Below are 6,181 nucleotides of genomic sequence, written 5' to 3'. Positions count from 1 at the left end.
ACAGCCTGGGCTACATGAGACACTATCTAAAATAACAAAGAAAAGTGAAACAACAGCAGCACCCTTGCCACCCAGGAACTTGCTAGAAATGCCCAGCTCCAGGCCCTGCCACAGCCTGGGTTCACCAAAGCTATCCTGACATGGGCCTCAGCAACCTGGACTTGACACCCTTTAGATAATTCTCATTCAGGCAAAAGTCTGCACACCACTAGCCTAAGCCAGAAGTCAGCCATCTTTCTTCCTAAAGATTTATTTCTATTATTATTTTTTTGAGAATGTGTGTGCGTGTCTGTCTGTTTACGGGGATGTGCCCATGGGAATACAAGTACCTGCAGAGCCCAGAAGAGGGCGTAAGATTCCCAGCAGTTGGATTTACAGACTCTTGTGAGCCATTAGACGTGGGTATTAGGAACAAACCCTGGTTCCCTGCAAGAGTAGAGAACGTTCTTAACCACTGAGCTATCTCTCCAGTCCCCTCCCCAGCCCCTCCCCCATCTTTCTTTCTGTAAAGAGTGGGATAGTAAATATGTCGTGATTTGCAGCTTTGTTCTGCTGCACTCGCTCTCAGCACTGCTCCAGGTACAGGGAGGAAGTGGAACAGCTACAAACAATATACATATGCAAATGTTGGTCATGGCTGAGATCCAACACAAACATTGCTATCCAAAGCAGTCGGGCTAGGCTTGAGGACTCTGCTTGCTGGCCCTGGCCCGGGCGAAAGATTCCCATGCCCCAATTCTCAGGTTTTCAAGCTCACAAGTCCCAGGTTGAGCTAAGGGAAGTAAAATTCCAAGGCTGTGTATAAATTTCCTTTTCATAAAAATTTCATTTATTCAAATGAGTAAATACCTTATCTGCACCAGGCACTCAATACGCAGAAATGATAATGCGCCCACCGCCTTCCAAAAGTGGAAGCCGGTCAGCTGAGCCTCCTGTCAGGAGCCAGCTCCTGCACATGAGGCCTCCCTCTTGTTCCTCAAAGCAATCTGATGTCACGGATACACAGCTGGACCCTTGTACCCTGGAACAGAGAACTGGACAGAGATATGTGTGGATAGCGACAAACAAAGCAAGGGAATCCATTAAAGTCTTTCCAAGGGAGTCGGTGAGATGGAGTAGAGCGCTGGCTTAGTTGGGAACGGCCATGCAGTGCAAAGGAACAGGTTCTGGTACACGGTAAAGGTTTGTTTAGGTTATGGGTTCATGGTAAGGATTTTGGGGGTGGAGGGTTGATTAGTGTTATTGTTTTTAATAGATAAAGTTTGTTTTTTTTTTTTTTTAAGAGTTTTGATTTATTATAAATACACTGTAGCTGTCTTCAGAGACACCAGAAGAGGGCATCAGATCCCATTACAGATGGTTGTGAGCCACCATGTGGTTGCTGGGATTTGTACCCAGGAACTCTGGAAGAGCAGTCGGTGCTCTTAACCACTGAGCCATCTCTCCAGCCCCAGATAAAGTTTGTTTTGTAGATGAGAGAAGTCAGGCTCAGAGAGGAACGCAAGCTCATATAAGATGGTTGTAGCCTGCTCAACATGGGACATGGCTCAGCACGAACAAGAGGAATGCATAGCAGCCCAGATCTGATGGTGTGTTCCATTTCACCCCCTCCCGCTACAGAGATGCCAGTAGCAGAAAGCAGATGTCAGACATGTTCCAGCCACCTCCTTAGGTCCACAATGGGGTGCAGTGTCAGCGAAGTAATCATCGAACGTTTCAGAAGTGCTGTGTCGACGAAGTAGTCATATAACGTTTCAGGAGCTAGTCCCCTACTGACCATCAGGCCGGAAGACAGGATTCTGAAAGTGTCCATGTCCTCAAAACGGGGGTACAGAGTGATACAGGAGATACAGCCCCCGCTTGGTGGAGAGGAAGGGCAGGCAGCAGGCAGGGGCTTGCAACAGCAACTTGCTCGCATCCTTGTGGATCAGGAAGCAAAAATAAGGGAGGAGGGATGCTTGTGGTCCTGCTAGGGCTTTGGAGTTCATTTTCATAGTGCGGGCTCTGTGTGTCGTTTGCGTAGTGCAGACTTTCTTGCATGCTTTGCTCCGTGTAGCTCTAGACGCGACTCTGCACATCACCCGCATGTTTCCTTAGCATCTTTCATCATCCCTCTAGGGTAAGTGCCTCAGCACGAGGTGTTCTGTGACTTCTCCACAGCACTCTCTGCCTTGACTCCACCCACCAGGCTACTGTTCTTCTCCCCATTGGATAATACAGAAAACCGAGCAGGCAGTGACTCCTCCCACCAGGCTGCTGTTCTTCTCCCCATTGGACGATACAGAAAACTGAGGGTCAGCAGGCAAAGTGACTCTGTCAGCCTCCATAGCCAGACACCAGCAGTGCCAACACTCAGAGCCAGCTCTGACAGATTCCAAGGCCAGAGCTGTGTCTCCCCAGAGGACGATCCCGCAAGGCAGTCCGGAGAGATGAGCCTTGCTTCCATAAAGTATCTGCTAAGGAAGGAATGCAGCACCACACTGCCCGATCTGACCAGCGTTTCCCCGCAGCTGCCTCCAGGACCTTCTCCTTCCGCCACCTGCGAAGTCAAGTGTCACTTGTCCTTCTGCTAACTGGGCTGCAGAGCAGATCTGAAAGAGACTGACAAGATGAATCACAGCTTTGTGAGGTGTTGCGCACCTCTTCTCGGAGTGCACCCGGGGGCTCCCAGTGAGCTGGGGACTATTGCTGTTATTCAATGACGTGCAAAGTGCTTGTGAGGGAAAATGTCCTCGCCCCCCACACGCCCCTACATGCGCTTTTTTTTTCTTGGATGAACAGTGATGGAAGCTCATCGTCCTGACTGGAGAGTTCAATCAAACCATTCAGACAGGTGATTGAAAGGACAACGGGGCGGTTGATCTGATTTCAGCACAACCCGAGCCTGGTGAAGCAGGATTGAGGTGCTTCCTGCTATCTCAAGAAACATCAAATTAAGAGCAGCTGGGCCTGACATTGGGCCTGACAGGGAGTGAAGAGGCTGTCTCAGCCCCAGCCTCTCTCTGAGGCTGCTTCAAGAAGAGCCTGGTTCTCCTGGAACCGGGAGCAGAGGCTCCCCCTCTTCCATTGTGAACTCTGTCCTCGCTGCTAAAATGATGTCTTTCGCTGCGGGACAATGGCCATGGGTTTGGCGGACAATACAGAGATCTGTGTTAACAGTGAAGCCCAGAAGAAACCCAGACCCAGGAAGGAAATTGGAAACCGTGACAGTGTCCTTAGCCACACCTAGTCTGCAAAGCAGACATTTCTATGCATGGAGCCCTTGACACGCAGTCCTTGCCCCTGGTCCTCTCTTGGACCCTTCAAGACTGCTTCCCTTGGCAAGGTTCCGGTGTCCCCAAAATTCCAGAAGTGAAGGGCTTTGCAAGATGCTGGGGACATTCCAAAGTGTTCTTCAGCAACCGTGGATTCCTGGGTACAGCCAACAATACACTTCAATCTGACGCTTCTCAGGGGCTATCACCTGCTTTATTCCTGCTACACACACACACACACACACACACACACACACACACACAAAGTTGCCCAGCCCCTCCTCCTCCTAGGGCCATGTCTTTCTCTTCCCTAAAGACAAAGTCAAAACACTTTAGAGATTAAATGGATACAGTCTGCGGAGTGTAATCAGCTCAGCTCAGCTCAGCTGGAAGCCTTCCTCCCACCCCTCTTCCTGCCACCATAGCCCCTCCACCAAAGACATGTCCTCACTCACAGTCACTGAGGGCAACACAGCAAAGCTCCAGCAGTGTGGAGGGTCCTTCCAGGACAGCCAATGTGCACACTTAGGAAGTAACCCACCTGGTCCAGCGTGACTTCCTAGCAACTAGCTTCTCGAGCTGGATGCCTCGCCTGGACTGAGATGTAGCAAGGGCCACGACCCAGAGTGGCTTGCCTTGCTTCTCCTCAACACTGGCTAAGCCAGAGGATCTGGTGATGGAGAGAAAGCTACAGTGAGGTTGAGCACATCCGCCCAGAGTCGGGTGGAGCCTTGGTATTTAAACTGCAGTAGAGCCAGCCCTCTGTGCCTAGCTGTACACAGATTGGGGCGTGGGAGGAGCATGAACAGGGGGAAGAGGAGGAGGAACTTCCTGAAAAGCACCTCAGGTCAGATTAGAAACTGAATTAGTGATACCCAAGACCCTTGTTTGATTCCCAGCACTACTGTGCCCCCAAATTAGGGGGGAATGGAATCATAGGATGGCACGACAAAGAAACCCTCAAACTGGCCAGGGCTCAGGGGATGAGCTGGCAGCCTAGTAGACTGAGAGGAGCAAGATGCTGACTGGCCACCCAGAGAGAGCAAGAACTGAAGCTAGAACAAAAAGGGAAGCCTGTATTTCTGGGCCTTGGGTGTCTCGTCATAAATCGTCAAAAAGATGATTACACAGGCATCTCATCATAACCTAGGTCGCAAAGAATCATCTCCAAGATGTCCTGCTGCCGTTTAGATCTGAAGTGTCCGTCACGTGTTAAAGGCTTGCACATTGAAGGTGTAGTCCCCAGTGTGGCAGTGTTTAGAAGTGCGTGGGGAACTGACAGGACCCCGAGGACTCTGACATCATCAATAGACTCACCCACTGACGGGTTCATAATTTGGGGCAGTCTGCTGGGCGGTGACAGGACTGGAGGAGTTGAAAGAGGTATATCCTTGAGGGTGTGGCCTTAAGAGCATAATTTGTCCTCATTTTCTGCGTGTCCCTGTTTCTCTTATCTATTTATCTCCCTTTTGGCCACCACAAAGCAAGCTCCCTCCTCATCCAACTGTGATGATGCTCTGCCTCACCCCAGGCCTAAGCTGTGATGAGGGCAGCCAGCTGAGTCCTCTGAACCCAGAAGCCCCAAATCCCCCTCAGATTGTATCTCTCCAGTACTCTGTCCCAGTGACCAAAAGCTGACATGGACTCTGTACCCATCTCACCTGTAGGTAAATGTTGCTTTAACCAAACTGCCTACCTACAGCAAAATCTGGATTGACTGGTGGGAGAGTGTAATGAAAATACAGAATGAGCATTGTCGTGGGGCATCTGGGAAATGTCTGCTTTGGGCCCATGGGTTTCAATACTTGGTCCCCAGATGGAGGACCTGCTTGGAGAGGCTGGGGCACTTTTAGGAGGGAGTCAATTGGCAGGGTAAAACCTTAAGGTTCTTATATCCCTGTTCCAAGTGTTTGCTCTGTTTCTGCTTCAGGACTTTGGACACAATGTGACCAGTGTATGGACAATGTACAGTTCCTCTGAGCCTTCCTAGCCATGATGAATCACTTCTTTTTTTAAAGGTTTATTTATTATTATATTTATATGAGTACACTGTTTTCAGACACACCAGAAGAGGGCATCGGATCCCATTACAGATGGTTGTGAGCCACCGTGTGGTTGCTGGGAATTGAAATCATGACCTCTGGAAGAGCAGCACTTAACTGCTGAGCCATCTCTCCAGCCCCCTCACTTCCTTTTTTTAAAAATTGTTTCTTTAAAATTGATTTTATTACCTTTTACTGTGCGGGTGCGTGGGTGCGTGCGTGCGTGGGTGCGTGCGTGCGTGGGTGCGTGCGTGTGTGCTGCATGACCTCTCTCCTTCCACCATCTGAGTCCCTGGGTCCCAGACATCAAGCTCAGATCCTCGGGCTAGGCAAAGGCACCTTCACCCACAGAAGCCACCTCAGCGGCCCTTAAATTGCTTCCTGTCGGACATTTTGTCTCACCAATGAGAAAGTAGCTGCCACAAGTGATGGCTTAGGAAGCTCCCAGAGGAATGTCAACCTTGAAAGCAAAGCCAACAGCACTCAGAACAGCAACGATGGGTGGGGGGCACAGAAGCAGCCATTCCGGTCCCATCCTCCACTCTGAACGCTAAGCTGAAGCCAGTCCTCCTGGAGAAGCCCCTCTTGCATCCCTTTCTCCCTGGATGCCTTCAATCTGTCTTGCTTGTATTTATTTCCATAGCAAGTTCTTATTACAAGCCTTTGTATTTGCCTGGCACTGTCATGCGTGCCTCTTGAATAGTCATTCATCCACATAAACCTTCATGCCAGTGACAAGAGCCCTCATCACTCCCATTTTACAGATGAGAGAAGGAATATGTAGAGAAATCTACTAAGGCTAGTGAGTTTGGAGTGAGGATTCAAACCTGCGTGTTTCCTGAGGGCAGGGCTTGGGACTTTCATTCCATCTAAAACAAGAGTGCT

General features: G+C 49.9%; 1 long non-coding RNA gene across 1 annotated transcript; it reads right to left on the bottom strand.

Moving 5' to 3' along the window:
- Window positions 1-806: 806 nt before the first annotated feature.
- On the bottom strand, window positions 807-5,298 carry LOC120103126 (uncharacterized). Its single transcript, XR_005505212.2, has 2 exons — window positions 3,796-5,298; window positions 807-2,601 (listed from the first exon to the last, which is right to left on the bottom strand). It is a non-coding gene; the product is annotated as an uncharacterized LOC120103126 (long non-coding RNA).
- Between the last annotated feature and the right edge of the window lie 883 nt (window positions 5,299-6,181).

Source organism: Rattus norvegicus, chromosome 5 (assembly GCF_036323735.1).
Source record: "Rattus norvegicus strain BN/NHsdMcwi chromosome 5, GRCr8, whole genome shotgun sequence".
NCBI classification, from domain to species: domain Eukaryota; kingdom Metazoa; phylum Chordata; class Mammalia; order Rodentia; family Muridae; genus Rattus; species Rattus norvegicus.
The sequence above is the reverse complement of the archived record's forward strand: the minus strand, read 5'-3'. Positions and strand labels throughout refer to the sequence as shown.